This window comes from Nyctereutes procyonoides, unplaced genomic scaffold, assembly GCF_905146905.1.
Source record: "Nyctereutes procyonoides isolate TBG_1078 unplaced genomic scaffold, NYPRO_anot_genome, whole genome shotgun sequence".
Lineage (NCBI taxonomy): Eukaryota > Metazoa > Chordata > Mammalia > Carnivora > Canidae > Nyctereutes > Nyctereutes procyonoides.
The window spans coordinates 12,473,676-12,489,409 of record NW_026575132.1 but is presented as its reverse complement, the minus strand read 5'-3'; the positions used below and the strand labels follow the sequence as shown (position 1 = coordinate 12,489,409).

The 15,734-nt window shown below is 39.1% G+C and overlaps 1 long non-coding RNA gene across 1 annotated transcript; it reads right to left on the bottom strand.

Moving 5' to 3' along the window:
• Positions 1-1,360: 1,360 nt before the first annotated feature.
• LOC129522706 (uncharacterized) lies at positions 1,361-15,147 on the bottom strand. Its single transcript, XR_008666960.1, has 4 exons — positions 15,002-15,147; positions 14,702-14,890; positions 12,850-13,930; positions 1,361-1,771 (listed from the first exon to the last, which is right to left on the bottom strand). It is a non-coding gene; the product is annotated as an uncharacterized LOC129522706 (long non-coding RNA).
• Between the last annotated feature and the right edge of the window lie 587 nt (positions 15,148-15,734).

Here is a 15,734-nt window from a genome sequence, read left to right as displayed (position 1 = left end):
CAGAGCAGAGTCCCGGCACTCCCCCATTCATTTCTAGAGTTAGAGGCTATGATAGATTGATTGGTAACATAAATGTTCAAAAAGAGTTGGCTGAACCAAAGAATCCGTGAATGACTTTACTATAATATGCTAATGATACAGGAACAGAGATGAGGTGCCTGTACACAGCATGGAACCTGAGACACTTCCTGTAAATGATGTATGCTAAGCTGAACCCATACACAGAGGAAGGATCAACCAAGAATGAAAGAAAGGAGATTCCAGGCATGCTAAAGAACTTGCACTTTATCTGAGGATGATGGAAAATGACTAAGGAATTTAAGCAGGCGATATGAACTCAGATAGACACATGTGAATGCATATATTCACAAACAGTTATATACAATATATTTTAAATATCAAGAATCTTTAACTCCCCAAAAAGCCATCGGAACGTCAGGTATAAAACTAAACCACAGGCTTTAGATTATTAGCAAACATATCCCATCAGAGGATAGGATTGTATGGTTTCCCACTGTCTTACCTCCCTATACATGGAAATGGAAAGAAAGGGATTAGTGCCCTTAGCTGCCTGATGAGTGAGAAGGGCCAAAAAGAGCTGGAAGAAATGGAGACTTTGCCTGGGAACCATCAAAGAAAAAAATGGGAAGCCCTCCTTTAGTTCCAGTGTCAGCTCTTAGAAGTTATAAAAAATGGAGGAGAGCTAAATTTGAGTGACATACCAATTTTCTCTTTGACACTTAGTAACACCCTACTAAGATGCCTGTCCCTAAGAATCCCCCAGAAAGTGGAATTCTTCGCTTTTTAAGCTTCATTTACACTATTTTTTAAAAATCAGATTTCTTAGAACTTTCATGAAGAATTATAGACACCCTAGGGGCCCCTGGGTGGCTCAGTCGGTTAAGGGTCCAACTTTTGGTTTTGGCTCAAGTCATGATCTTAGGGTTGTGAGCTGGAGCTCTGCATTGAGCTATGTACTCAGTGCAGAGTCTGTTGGAGATTCTCTTCCTCTCCTGCTGCTCCACCCCCTGCTCTCTCTCCTTCTCTCTCAAATAAATAAATAAATAATTTTTAAAAAGGAATAGTTTCTGGGGCACCTGTGTGGCTTAGTGGTTGAGCATCTGCCTTTGGCTCAGGGCATGATCAGGGATCCTGAGATGGAGTCCTGCATCAGGCTCTCTGCAGGGAGCCTATTTCTCCCTCTGCCTATGTCTCTGCCTCTCTCTCTCTCTCTCTGTGTGTGTGTGTGTGTGTGATGAATAAATAAATAAGCTCTTTTAAAAAAAAGGAATAATTTCTATATCTTGGTGTCTCTAAACAACAATGACAAAAAAAACCCTCTCATCTTCCTTTTTCTCATATTTTTGCTTACATTTTGCTTTATCTCCAAAGAATTCAAAATTTATTAAGTAGATTAAATAACAAGCATTTAGGGAAACGGGGTTGCTTGTATCATCTGTTTTGTGCATCAAGATTTTTCTTCACCAGAAAAACAAATTTTCTTATGCTCTTTATTAGGGCTCCAGTATTAAAGGTGTTTCCCTTGAGGTGTTCATAAAGCACAGAAAGTTCAGATGAAAAATGCTTTCATTCTCAGTTGCCCAAACCAAAGTTCAGACTTGTAAGCTTCTTCTTCAACATAGGGTGTGTTGGAATCTGAACTGGGACATGCAGCCAAGCACCCCACAGTCAAAAGTGCAGGGACAGCCTTTCTTCCTTATCCAGATACCACCATGAACCAGGAATCCACAAAAGAGACATGCCCTTTCCCCTGAAAAAAAAAGAGAGAGATGACCTAAGAGATCAGGGTTGAGCAGAGATCAAAGCAGCCCTCGTTTTGAGGAGCCCAGCAACTCCCCAGCTGTTCCTCACAGAAAATCATCAGGCTCTTTGTGAGGGCACAAGGGAAAGAGGTGAAGTGTGGGGCAGAGGATGGATAGTTCACTTCTTGCAAATGACATGAAAACCACTGGACAGAATGTCTATCCACCTATAACAACCTTGTTTGCCCTTAGTCTTTTTTTCATCCATAACTTGACAACCTCAGTGAAAAAAAATTGTAAGTCACCCAAATATTTTAATAAAAGATAGAGCAGACTTATAGTATTGGAACTACCTTAAACCAAATCAACATAGCAACTAGAAACCCCACTTCATCTCCTCCTTATAAAAAGACTTCATTCAAAGATCAATTCTTTTTTTTTAATTTTTTTTATTTATCTATGATAGTCACAGAGAGAGAGAGAGAGAGGCAGAGACATAGGCAGAGGGAGAAGCAGGCTCCATGCACCGGGAGCCCGATGTGGGATTCGATCCTGGGTCTCCAGGATCACGCCCTGGGCCAAAGGCAGGTGCCAAACCGCTGCACCACCCAGGGAACCCCATCAAAGATCAATTCTTGAAAGTGGTTTTTATCATTAAGCATTAATCACATTGGAGGGAATTTTCCTGAATGATTGTAAACTATCTATAAATTTCTACTACTTCAAATTTCTACTACTTCAATACAAATACAAATATATACCTACTGCAGGTTTAATTATACTAGTTATATACACAGTTAAGGGTCTATTTTTGAAACTAGCTCTAAAAAAGAAAACACTTTTCTATTTTACAAAATACTAAATCCAAATGAGAGAATGACCCACCTAAAGAGTAGTTAACAGTTGTGTCTATATTATACCAAAATTACTATTCATTCCCAATGTCCCAAATTTTGGAGACATAAGCAAAGCTAATTATTATGAATAAATTATCATTTGATAAATATCATCTGCTTGGCTTCCCACCCTTTATTTAGAAAGCCACGTATTTTTGTTTTATCCCTTAACAGTTTGATATTTCTTTGTTATATGTAAAAAATAGTGGGCTGTTGATGGGACTAATACACTCACATTTAGTTTTTAAAATATTTTTAACTCTAAGACAAGTTTAAAAATGATCATTGCCATACATGTCAAGTGACTGATCAGTTATGATATTTTGTCTTTGAGTGTGGTCCAAATATGGACTGTGTGAAGCCGTGGTTATGCCACATAATGGTGAAGGATAAATATTTCCTCTGCTGTTTTCTATAGTGGAAAAAGAAGTGCAGTCCCCCCTATTTAAAGGCAAACCTCTCCTTATGCATTCTCAAGTCTACATTTTTTTTGTTTGTTTTTTGTTTGTTTCGGGGTAGAGTTTAGGGATCCATCAGTTGCATATAACACCAGTGCTCATTATATAAAATGCCCTCCTATTGTCCTTCACCCAATTACCCTATCCCTCCCACCCACTTCCCTTCCAGCAACCCTCAGTCTTTTTCATATTGTTGAGTCTCTTATAGCTTGCCTCTCTGTTTTTTCTTATTTTTCCTTCCCTTCCCCTACATTCATCTGTTTCTTAAATTCCACACGTGAATTAAATCATATGGTATTTGTCTTTCTCTGACTGACTTATATCACTTAGCATAATACACTCTAGTTCCATCCACATCACTGCAAATAGCAAGATTTCATTCTTTCTGATAATATTCATATATATATTCCCATATTTTGGCAATTGCAGGCATTGCTGCTATAAACATTGGCTTCTGGGAGCTTTAGAGCCATCTCTTATTCCAGCTCCACCCCCACCCCACCCATGTACCTATACAAATGTCCAAATCATATGAATGTCTTTTTCCAATGCTCAACTACTATTTCATCTTTTTCCTCCCCTTATCAATTTTTTTAGAATCTACACTCTGTCTCCACTTTCTCATTTATCCCAACTCAATCCTTAATTGACTTCAAAATCCACAACCATAAACCAAAACATTCTTTTCTTAAAGACACCAACATGATCAAATCCACTATCCCCTTCTCAGTCCTCTTTCCCATTAACTTTTCTTCCTATCTGAAACTGGTACTTCATTCCATTCTTAGGCTCCTCTTTTGCACTGTCCACCAGCTACTCTATCTGAATCTACTTTCTACTATATGTTTCTTTTATGTGCCCCCATTTTCTCCTATTGTCCTCTAAATAAAGGCATTCTGCATGGATCAGCCCTTGAACTTATCTCTCTGGGCTTCGTTCCTACAACAATCCTTTCTGGACAGAAGATCCTCAAATGTGCCAGTTCTTAGCTCAGCTCCAAGTCCAGGTTTCTCTCTTCTTCCTAGATATTTTAACCTATATGCATTTTAAACCTAGTATGTCCAAACTGGTTTCAAAGTTCTTATTAAGCTTGTTCTTTTTTCCCCAGATTCTAGGAGAAAAATCTAAGAGTAGTTTTTGGTTATCTCCCCTTTCCCAACTCCCACATTTAATTTCTGTTTTATATATTCTTACACATTCCCAGTCTTACCCACTGTCTTTTATCTGAATTGTTCCAAATGCCACTTGTAGATAGTTCCACATATCCAGTCGCTTTCTCTTCTGACCCCTAAAATATCCTATACACTGTTCACTGTTTCCAAACTAACCCATTAAAGGATGGTTCTTACAGTGTCATTATTCTGCAAAATGAAGCCCAAATGTCTTAACATGCTGTTCAAATCCCCACAAAATGCCCCTGTCTTTATTTTATTTTTATTTTTTTATTTATTAATGGGACGAGAGAGAGAGAGAGAGAGAGAGGCAGAGACACAGGCAGAGGGAGAAGCTGGCTCCATGCAGGGAGCCCGATGTGGGACTCGATCCCGTGTCTCCAGGATCAGGCCCTGGACTGATCACAGCACTAAACCACTGAGCCACCTGAGCTGCCTCTGCCCCTGCCTTTATTACAATACACCTACCCATGAATCTTCTACTACAATAGTACTGGATGCTTCAACCGCTAGTGTAACAATTTGCCATTGTTCATGGCTACTATTTCGGCCTGAAATGTTCATTAACTCCCAATCCCTTTCCACCTATTAAATCTAAAGAATATTTCAATTTCTACCTCTTCCATGAAGGCTTCCCTGTTCTCTTAGAATTTTCCCTTTCTTTGTGAGATTTACAACTCTATTCCAATAAGGTAAATAAATGTCTTTCATAAGCTTACAAGCGTGTGTAGAGATTCTGTTTTATGCCAAACACTACATTCAGGATACAGAGAATAGCCAGTCTCTGACTTTGGGAAGCTTCTGCTCATAGAGGAGAGAGAACACTTAGTATACTAAATTGTAATCATAAGCGTGCCTTTCTGTACTAGAGATGCCCATGCAGGCACAGAGAAGGAACACTTAACCCAGCATGGCACATCAGCATGGCTTTTCAAAGAAGCAACACCTAACCTAAGTCTTGATAGAAGGATAGTTGTCCGGGCAAAGATGGGCATGAAGTGCATTTCTGAAATGAAAATAGCTTATAGAAATTCATAAGGGACCATGTCCCATTTCAAGAACTTCAGTTAAATCAGTTGTCTGGAATTTAAAGTGCACTGAAATGGTGGGACATGAAGCTAAAGACATGGGCAAGACCACATTGCAAAGAACCCTGAGTGCCTGTATCAGTTGTCCATCACCACAATGGTACTGCATAACAAATCATCCTCAAACTCTGTGGCTTAAAACAATAGACATTTATATTTGCCCATAAGTCTATGGGTCAGCAGATGGCTTTCCTAGTCTCGACTTGAGTCACTTATATGTCTGTAATCAAAAGTATGCATTGAGGAAGCACTTCAGCTGCTCTTCGCTGAGCATTCTCACTGGCTCGCCATCAGCTGGTTTAATATGGCATTGGTTCTTCTCCACATTTCTCATACATCTCAAGTAGGTTAGCCTGGGCATGTCCTCGTGACAAGGCAGACTTGAAAAAGAAAATACACCCAATCAGGCAAGACAGCAAGAAGAAACACACATGCTTTTCAAGTCATTGCTTGCTGTTGTGTTCATGCATGGATGAGCCCAGAGTCAGAATAGAAGCTTGTCTCGGGTTCTTTGCCTTCCATGTTCCCAGCCTGGAATATGGTTGTCATAGATACCTACATGGCTCCTCAATCCTCTGTTCAAATGTCACCTTATCCGAACAACTTCCCTAAATACTCATTATGAATTAGCACTCATGACTGCCTTCGCACCCTATCATTCTCTATTCCTGTCTTTCTGAAATGTTATATATTTATTTGAACACTTCTTTATGATTTGCCCCTCCCACTAAACTTTAGGATCAGTACAGCAGGAACTTAGCTGTCTTGTTCACTGTTTTATTATCACTAGAGCCTAGAATGTAGACTTGGTACATGGTAGGCTATCAACAAATATTTAAACCAGGTAGCTTTGCCCTAGCCACATTGCATATAAACGTTAAGCACAGGCTAACTCTGAATGAAATTCGTTGGGTTTTATTCATCCTTTCTCTTTCAGGTCCATTTCTCAAAATTACTCAGGATTTAATTTGGCTATGATACTAAGAAAGTTGAGGAAAGGGATCCCCGGATGGCTCACTGGTTGAGTGTCTGCCTTCAGCCCAGGGCGTGATCCTGGAGACCCAGAATCGAGTCCCATGTCGGGCTCCTTGCATGGAGCCTGCTTCTCTCTCTGCCTGTGTCTCTGCCTCTCTCTCTGTGTGTGTCTCTCATGAATAAATAAATAAAATCTTAAGAAAAAAAAAAGTTGAGGAAAATGAATTCTGCAGTATTTAAAAGGTATTAACTTTAGACATTTGCTTTAAAAAAGGGGGGGGAGGAGTCTTCCAGCCAAATTCCTAAATTAATGTGCATAAGAATAAAATAAGCTCGCCTAATCTCCCTCAAATCACTTGAGTAGTTCTGAACAGAGAGTGATGACACCACAAGCTTCTATAAATGCATGGCGGGCACTTGCCAACCTGATCTTTTAATACTGAGCAAGTGCCAACTTCTAAGTATATATATGTTAATGCTGTTTTCCAACATACCCACCTCTAAATCATCAAATTAAAGAATGCATTGAAACTCTTGACTCATTATCCAGGCTTCACCAAGCATTGTCGACCCTCAAGGAGAAGTCCACGAGTCTGCTTTTATTTTTTTTTTTAAGATTTTATTTATTTACTCATGAGAGACACACAAAGAGAGGCAGAGACACAGGCAGAGGGAGAAGCAGGCTCCATGCAGGGAGCCCGACGTGGGACTCGATCCCGGGACTCCAGGATTATGCCCTGGGCTGAAGGCGGTGCTAAACCACTGAGCCTCCAGAGCTGCTCAGGGCTGCTTTCAATGCCTGTGCAGGGCCACCTGGACAAGCACCCTCACGTGCATTTCTAGTTTTTTTCATTCTGCCCTTTCTTTTATCATGATTTACTTTTCAGGTGTATCTGGCAGTATCTTTTAAACAGTATGCTAAGGACACCCTAGCATTTGATCATTTTACCAAATTTTGTAAAATGTATCTTTGCTGCAACTGAGATATATATACTGTTACTGAGGTCCGCTGGGATTCATCTGGCCAAGAGTAAAAGATGCAGCATCATGGCAGATCAACAACAAAGATAGATTGTTTGGTTTCCTGAAACATGTAAACACTTTGTTCCATGAACATGAAAGGCATAATAGTAAGGGCAGATAGTAAGGGCAGATAGGCATAATAGTAAGGGCCAAACCGGCCATTCCCCAAACACAGACATAGTGTGGAAAGACAGGCACATAAGTGGTGCTCTTGCTGGAGTTACCTTTGTGGACACCTAGAAATATTGTTCTCTCACCATGGAGATGGTGGTGTAGTTGGTTCTTTGAAGCCCTTCATTTGTGTAGCCAGTAATTCTAGCAGCTGAAAGCATAACACAGAAGATTGAGAACCTCCAATATTACCAGGGGCTTTACACTTGTATGGATGACCCAGGGAATACCTCCAGATTTTGGATATCTGTAGGGTTATCTGCATATACTCCCTCACACAGAATATGGAACAAGGGGGCGGCTTAATTTAAGGATGACGCTGCATCCCAGAGGCAATTTTCAGAAATGAGTAGTCAAAGTAAATTAGACCAACCCTAAATCTGATGTCTCTAACAGAGGACATTACATAATCTCAGAAGTTCTCCTTACTCTAATTTGTGCTTTGAGATGTAACTATCCCTCTGGGTGCCCAAAATAGGAGACTATGAGAATCAGAGCACTTAAAATTCCCCAAACTCTTCCTCCTCCTTCTGCTTCACCATCTTCCAACTAAATTATATTGCTGGCCGTGTTCCCTCCTGAAGGGTTGTGTCTGAACCAGACACAATGCTGGGGCCTTTTTGGAGATGCTTTTGCTTTAATAAATTTTGTAAGAGAAATACACATGAGAGCTTCCCATCTCTGTCAATCATATAAATTTAAAATTAGGGCAGCCCAGATGGCCCAGCGGTTTGGCGCCGCCTTCAGCCTGGCGTGTGATCCTGGAGACCGGGGATCAAGTCCCACGTCAGGCTCCCTGAGTGGAGCCTACTTCTCCCTCTACCTGTGTCTCTGCCTCTCTCTCTCTTTGTGTCTGTCATGAATAAATAAATAAAATATTTAAAATAAATAAATAAATAAATAAATAAATAAATAAATTTAAAATTATAGCACTTGTGAGGATCAGAGGTGATGGGGAGGGAAGAAAGAGGGGGGAGGAGGTAATCATGAATCGTTCCCCTGCAGCTGGCATTGCTCAGCAACAACTGTTCATGCAAAACAAAAGATCACTTCAGAAAACCAGAGATAGACAGAGGCCAACAGAAAGAGATCATTATAATCATATTTTAGAGATCAAACAGCTTGAATTACATTTGCTGGAGCCTATTTAAGTTTCCTCATTGTTTGTATAAACATGACAATTTAACATAACTTCCAACACTATGTTAATATAATGACAAGCGTATATAATAATATCTCCAGGCATCTAGCATCTGGCAGGTTTCTTATCTTCTACTTATCTTCCACCCTGTTGTGGATAAAAGATAAAAGATGTTCTAACACAGGGAGGCAGTATAGCACAGTGGTTAAGAACACAGCCTTGGCATCACAGCAGGATAGAGTCCCAGCTTTGCCTCTTACTGTTGCATGACCTTGGGCAAGTTTCTTTACACTCTCCTAAGGCTCAGTTTCCTCAACTGCTAAATGAAGGTTGACATTTACCTGCTTTGTGGTTATTGTAAGAATTAATAGAGATAATGTACATAAAACATTGAGCACAGGGGAGCCTGGGTGACTCAGTCAGTGAAAGGTCTACTTTCAACTCAGATCATGAACCTAACCCCTGGGATGGAGCTCAGAGCCCCACGCATCATTTATCCGGCTCCCTGCTCAGTGGGGAGCCTGCTTCTCCCTCTCTTCCCTGCTTGTGCTCTCTCTCACTCTCTCTCAAATAAATAAAATCTTAAAAGAAAAATAATAAAAGCATTGAGCACAGTGCCTGGGCCATACAGAGCACTTAGGAAATGTTTGCATTTATTATCAATAAATGGATGAATAAACAAATACTTTGTTTTTCCTTTTAGACCGCCCACAGTCTATCCTTATCCTACCGCCAGTCTAAGCAAAAAGGAGAGAAGTCTTGGGAAGTACTTGCAGTATGCTTGCCATGTCAGATTGCTAAGGGAGACTGAGACAACTCTAATTGGCTAGACCCAATGTTGCTATTGGATCAAAGACCTGCTACACAGCCTTGCTCCCTACGGAGGATTCATCTTCTCACCCCCTCTCCCATGTCCCCAGCTGCACTGCAGGGCTCCGGTCACACCACCATGCCTGTCCACGTGGGAAGGAAGCAGCCACCATGCCTGTCCACGTGGGAAGGAAGTATTACTTGTAAGTACTCAGGTAGTTCTCACTGGAAAGTAAGGATTACACGGCTTTTATGTGGAGACATAGTCTCCTGGGGCCAAAGCCCACAATGACGACAAGAAACAAGCAGGGGCAGTGGGGTGGAAGCCTTCTGAAAAAAATCTATGTCTTTCTTTTAATAGACAAAAATATGAAGTGGTGCTAGCTTTAGATCTTAGCTATTTCCCTAAGATGTTTACTTAAAGGTCTTACTTAACTTCTTCAAAACATTGAGAATGACCACATACCACATAACCAGAAAAAAGACAAGGGAACATTATTTATGTCTATGTAAACAATGAAATCAAGAAGGAATTTTACAATTACAGGTTTTCTTTGACAAAAGAACCAAAAGGCCTTCTGCCCACCAAACAGATTTTACAACTGCTTGGGCCTCAGAAGTGGGTGGTACCATCACTCAAAATGGCTTATAGACCATCTGAAAGTCTATCCACACCAGGGAAAACAAATCTGGTCACGTGCAAGATCCCGCTGCTGCTGCTGCTGCTGCTGCTGCTGCTGCTGCTGCTGCTGCTTCTAATGAGATTCTGTTAAAATAACGTTTTTAAAATGCTTCCTAAATAAATGCAGATTGCATTAACATAAAGGTATTTGCCTGTGTCAGACATTATAGAAGTGCTAAATGACCCTGAGCCTCACTGGCCTAAAGCCAAGTGAAGCACTTCACCCTGATAGAAATTATAGTGCTGTCATTGTGTTGTAATAAGCCTTTATAATGTGAAGCATTGTGTTTCTGCTAAGTCTTGAAAAAAAAAAAAAAAAAAGAATCAGGGTCGGGTTTCCTTAGAGGAAGAGGAAGAAGTGTCCTTGCTTCCTTAGAAGAGGATATTTACTTGGTCTCAGGAAGTACACACTTTGCTCATCTTTTTTAAAACTCTGTCTTCAAAGAAAGCTATCTTTTGCTCAAATTTAAATTCTGCTTAAGTGCAGAAGATGTTGCAGTCTTTTCCTCCATAGATTTTTAGAAGTGCACTTACTCATGATAACTGGCTTTATACACAGAAAATCTAAGTGGAGGGAAGCAGTATTGGAAATGTGACACACAGATGAAGCTGCATTTCCCTGAGCCATCTCCAGCAGGAAAGTGCAGAAACCTGAACGAAATTTAGTGAGCAGTTCACAGGGTGTTCCCACATTCTTAAGGCTCAACTGTTATGTGGAAAGTAGGTTCAGCCACCTATGCTCCAGTGTAGGAAGGCAAATCTGGTGAAAACCAATAGTGGTCCTAGGGCCAAGAAGGTGAAAGTAGGTTGTCATTTTAAAAGGTTGGTTGCTTGTTAGGAAAGAACAAAGGTCATTATAGTTCAACTTTTACATTTTCATTTTTTTGTTTTGTTTTGTTTTTTATTCACTGGAGTTGTATAACGTGATGCTTTGGGCTAGGGACTGCCCGACGTTGTTTTTTACCCTAGCAAAATACTCTTATGGTTATTAATGCCTAGCCCAATCCTATTCATTCCCTATTTCAATACTCTGAGAATTTCTTTCAGTTTTAAAAACATAAATTTTCATCACTGACATATGTTCTAGATTGATTTTATTACAAGTCTCAGACCTAATCTCCGTTAACTTGGAGCTTTTGTTGGTGTCCAATCAAGAAGTTGATGCATCCACTGGAGTGGAAGGCAAGCAATAACCATTGACTTTTATATATATATATATATATATATATATATATATATATATATATACATATACATATATATATATCTGTACCTTTGAGGAAATAATAACATCCATAGCTCCTTTTTATCAAGTGTGACCCTAAGCACCTTGCTAAAGGCTTTAAAACATAACTTCCTTTAATCTGTATGACACTTTTCAAAAGAGAGCCTTTTATCTCCATTTTACAGAGAAGAAAATTAGGATTCAGAGGAGTTAAGCAATTTGCCCAGTATCCCAAAGCTCATAAATCACAGCCAAGAGTTAAACTAGGCTGATTTAACATCCATTACACAATGCGACCTCCCAAGCCCTGAGTCTGTTTGCCCTGGGCAAATATTACACTTATATTTCAAAACCCAAGGAAAAAGAGGGAGGTGGAAGTTGCTAAATGGGGGGGAAGCAAATGGAAAATTTTGTGGCTGTTTATTCATCCACAAAGTTTCCTGAGGTTCAGACACACTTTGTAAGATCCTTGCAGGGTGGTGGTACAGTTCCTGCCCTCAGGGAGCTAACATTTTAATTGTGAAAGCACCCAAGAATAAAAGTTAAAATCAAATAAGTGCTTCCATAGACGTATACACAAAGTATTGTGTGTAAGAACACGGAAGAAGAAGGGATTTTTTTTTTCCTGATGGCTTGGACAACAGTTGGAAAGATTTGTTTTGTCTACTAATCATTAAATAGCACATGTTTTAATCTAGTCATTAGGAACATTTGACATTTGTTTGCCAAAAGTAATGAATATTAATTTTGAATATTTGAAGACTTTCAAGTCACTGAACCGAAAAAATCTGCTTCTATATTCTCAAACGTTGTTGCAGCAATGGGAATTGACAAAATTTAAAAAGTAAAGTTTCTGGAAAGCAAACCGGTGACAGGGACCAGACTTCTAGCAATTTATCTACTTTCCTGATAAGTTCTTGAGTTAAAGATACATGCACAAGAATGTTCCCGCCTTGCTTATACCAATGAACTAAACAACCCAAAGTCTGTCAACTGGGGATTCATTAAATTCTGATATATCCATATAATGGGCTATCATGAACCTTTACTCATTACCTGCACTATGAACCTGATACTCATTAAAGGAAAGAAAATCTCCATGACAGATGGTTAAGTTAAAAACAAAGTATACAAGTATATGGTATCACTTATATAAGTATACACACACATATGCACGCACAGAGATGGATAAAATACATAGAGAGATGTCAAGAGAAATTTTAACATTTCTTGGGTGCCAGGATGACTTCATGTTTTTAGTAATTTTCTGTATGGCTTGGATTGTCTGTCTTACCCTATCATTTTTGTAATCGGAAAAGAAAAACAAGAAAACTACTTTATTTGGGGAAAAGGGGAATATGTCTCCTAGACTTACATCTCCTAAAATGATAGATTCCAGAGACAATATTTCAAAATATATTTCTACTGATGTAGTTGTAACTCACCTTGAACAAAACCTTTTCTCTGTCACATCGTAGACTGGAATTTGCTTTGTGGACTTGTCATCATCAGAAAACCATAACCATGTCAAAGACAGTGGACATGCGGTTGGGCTTGGCTATCTTGTTCTTCGATGCAGAGAGGCACAAATAGCCAAAGATTCTACTTAGCATATAATGCATATTCTAACAGGGAAAGCATAGGTCTATGCCTTTTATTCATGTCCACTCTAGGAATATAACTTTGAGGGCCTAAGGTGATTCCACTGACTTGTAACCACACTTCATGCCAGGGAACACAAGTATCTGGAAGAAATATGCTGTATCTTTGCTCTTTTTTTCTTTTTTCTTTACTAGTGTTTCTATGTTTATAAACTACATGACTAAAAGGTGCAAAAGGCATTTTCAACTTTGCATGCATTATAATACACGCCTCCAAAACCAAATCAACTATGGAAGTAGGCATTACAAACTCATTTAATAAACGCTATAAAGAAATGATATCATTGACTTTATGTTACGCAAGTTAGATTGCTATGATGAAAGTAATCAATTTGCACAAAGATCCCTGGGCTGCTGTTTCCTCCTGTACAAAATTAGACCTCTTTCATGGCTAACAATCTAAGATTCTATTACTTACAAGTGTAGCAAATGTCCTCTTGGCGGTTTAAAAGTTTTATGGTTCTCAATAGATAACATTTCAGAATAGAGTTTATTGCAATTATGGGAGTGAGCTGATTATATGAGGAGTATGTGTTCGTGCTGCATTCCGTCATTACTAAAAGAGCACAATTATCAATCTCTCAAATATGGTTAAGTGGATTTGACGTCAACAACTTCATGCCAAGTGCTGAGACATAATAAAAACATATATAACTCAGTAATGAGAAGTGGAAGAAAATTATCAAGAGGAGGAGAATGAAGAGAAAAAAGTATAAGGTAACCCTCTCCGGTCCCTTCCCTCTTTGGGAGCTTTGTACAATCATTCAATAAACTTTACTGTCAGAAACTTTGCTTTGCTGCCCACCACTCTTTGTCTGGTCTACCTCTTCATTCTTTGAAGCAGTGTGATTGAGAACCAGGAGCACTAAAAGAAAAGAAAAAAGAGTTTTTAATAATGAAAATTATAGAAAAGGGAAAATTTTTAAAGTCTAATGAATTAAACTGAGAGGACGTAGCCAGAAAAGAGAGAACTAGTCTCTATAACCAAAATTATTACATGGAAGTTTACACAGTTTATGCTTTTAAATGAGTTTTCTAGGGCACCTGAGTGGCTCAGTCAGTTAAGTGACTGCCTTCAGCCCAGGTCATGATCCCCGGGTCCTGGGATGGGGCCCCACATCTGGCCCCTGCTCAATGGGGAGTCTGTGTCACCCTTTCCTTCTTCCGTTCCCCCTGCTTCTTCTCTCTCTCTCTCAAATAAATACATAAAATCTTTTTTAAAAATGAGTATTCCTGGGCAGCCCCGGTGGCTTAGCGGTTTAGTGCAGGCTTCAGCCCAGGGTGTGATCCTGGAGACCCAGGATCGAGTCCCATGTCGGGCTCCCTGCATGGAGCCTGCTTCTCCCCCTGCCTGTGTCTCTGCCTCTCTCTCTCTCTCTAATAAATAAATAAAATCTTTTTTAAAAAATGAGTATTCCTAAATTGTCCCAGATCATTTTGTCATTTAAACTATTCTTACCATCTTTAAACAAATGATATATCATTCACAAGTTCCAAAACAAGGAAAATCCCTAACTCTCATACACATTTCTTAGGTTAAAAACCAAATCATTTTCTACAAAAGCATATAATTTCCAAGTTTTCCCAGGACCAAAATGAAAAGAAAGTTCTCAGACTCCCAAATAGTTTTGTTTACCCTTTCATAAATGTCACATGTTTGCATCTTTGGCAGTAGGAAATTTCTAAAAGTTTCTTCATCAGTAAATCCTCATCTCCCACATTTTCTTCTAGGACATGTTCATAAATGTCACATGTTTGCATCTTTGGCAGTAGGAAATTTCTAAAAGTTTCTTCATCAGTAAATCCTCATCTCCCACATTTTCTTCTAGGACATAAAATAGAATAACTTTGTTAAATACTCTGAAAATCAAACAGAAAGGAAGTAAGTTGTTGCACCAAAGAATCAGCGGGCTGGGTCGATGGATCTGCCACTCACCCTGAGCATAAGTTTGGGCAATGCATTCAGCTTCTGAGCTCTGCCTTCTTCGATTTAACAGCCTCTCCTTAGAATTGCATTCAAACCTTGAGTCCTAATGATCTTAGTTCAAATCCTGACTCTGCTACTTGCCAAGCACCTGTGAACTTGGAACTTTACTTAACCTTTTTTGAGTCTGATACCTCATCTATGAAAATAGAACACGAATACCCACTCCACAGAGTACTTGTTGATAATTAAATGAGAAATGACATAATGTGCTTAGAAAACAACAGGTGCTTTCTAAATGATAGCTCCTTTTCTTCCCAACTTTCCTTTTCTACACCCTTGTCTTATTTCTTCAGAAATATAATTTAATACTTTATAATTTTTGAATACTTTATAATATTTTTAAAGAATGATGACTTTTTTAAAATTTGTCTGTGAGGTATAATTTACATACAATAAAGTATGTGAAGTCCACAAATGAGACAATTTTTATATGTATACACTCCATGTAATCACCACTCAGAGCCAGGTGTAGAATATTTACAGGCCCTCAGAATGTTCCCACATGCCACCTCTAATCACTACCCTTCCGCAAGTAACTATTATCCCAACTTTCATTATGATTACTACTCTTAAATATCTTTAAGTGAGAGCAAAAATAAATGATGGCATGTCCATATCAAGGAATAAAATGCAGTAGTTAAAATGAGGGAAGTAGATCATACATACTAACATGGGAGAATCC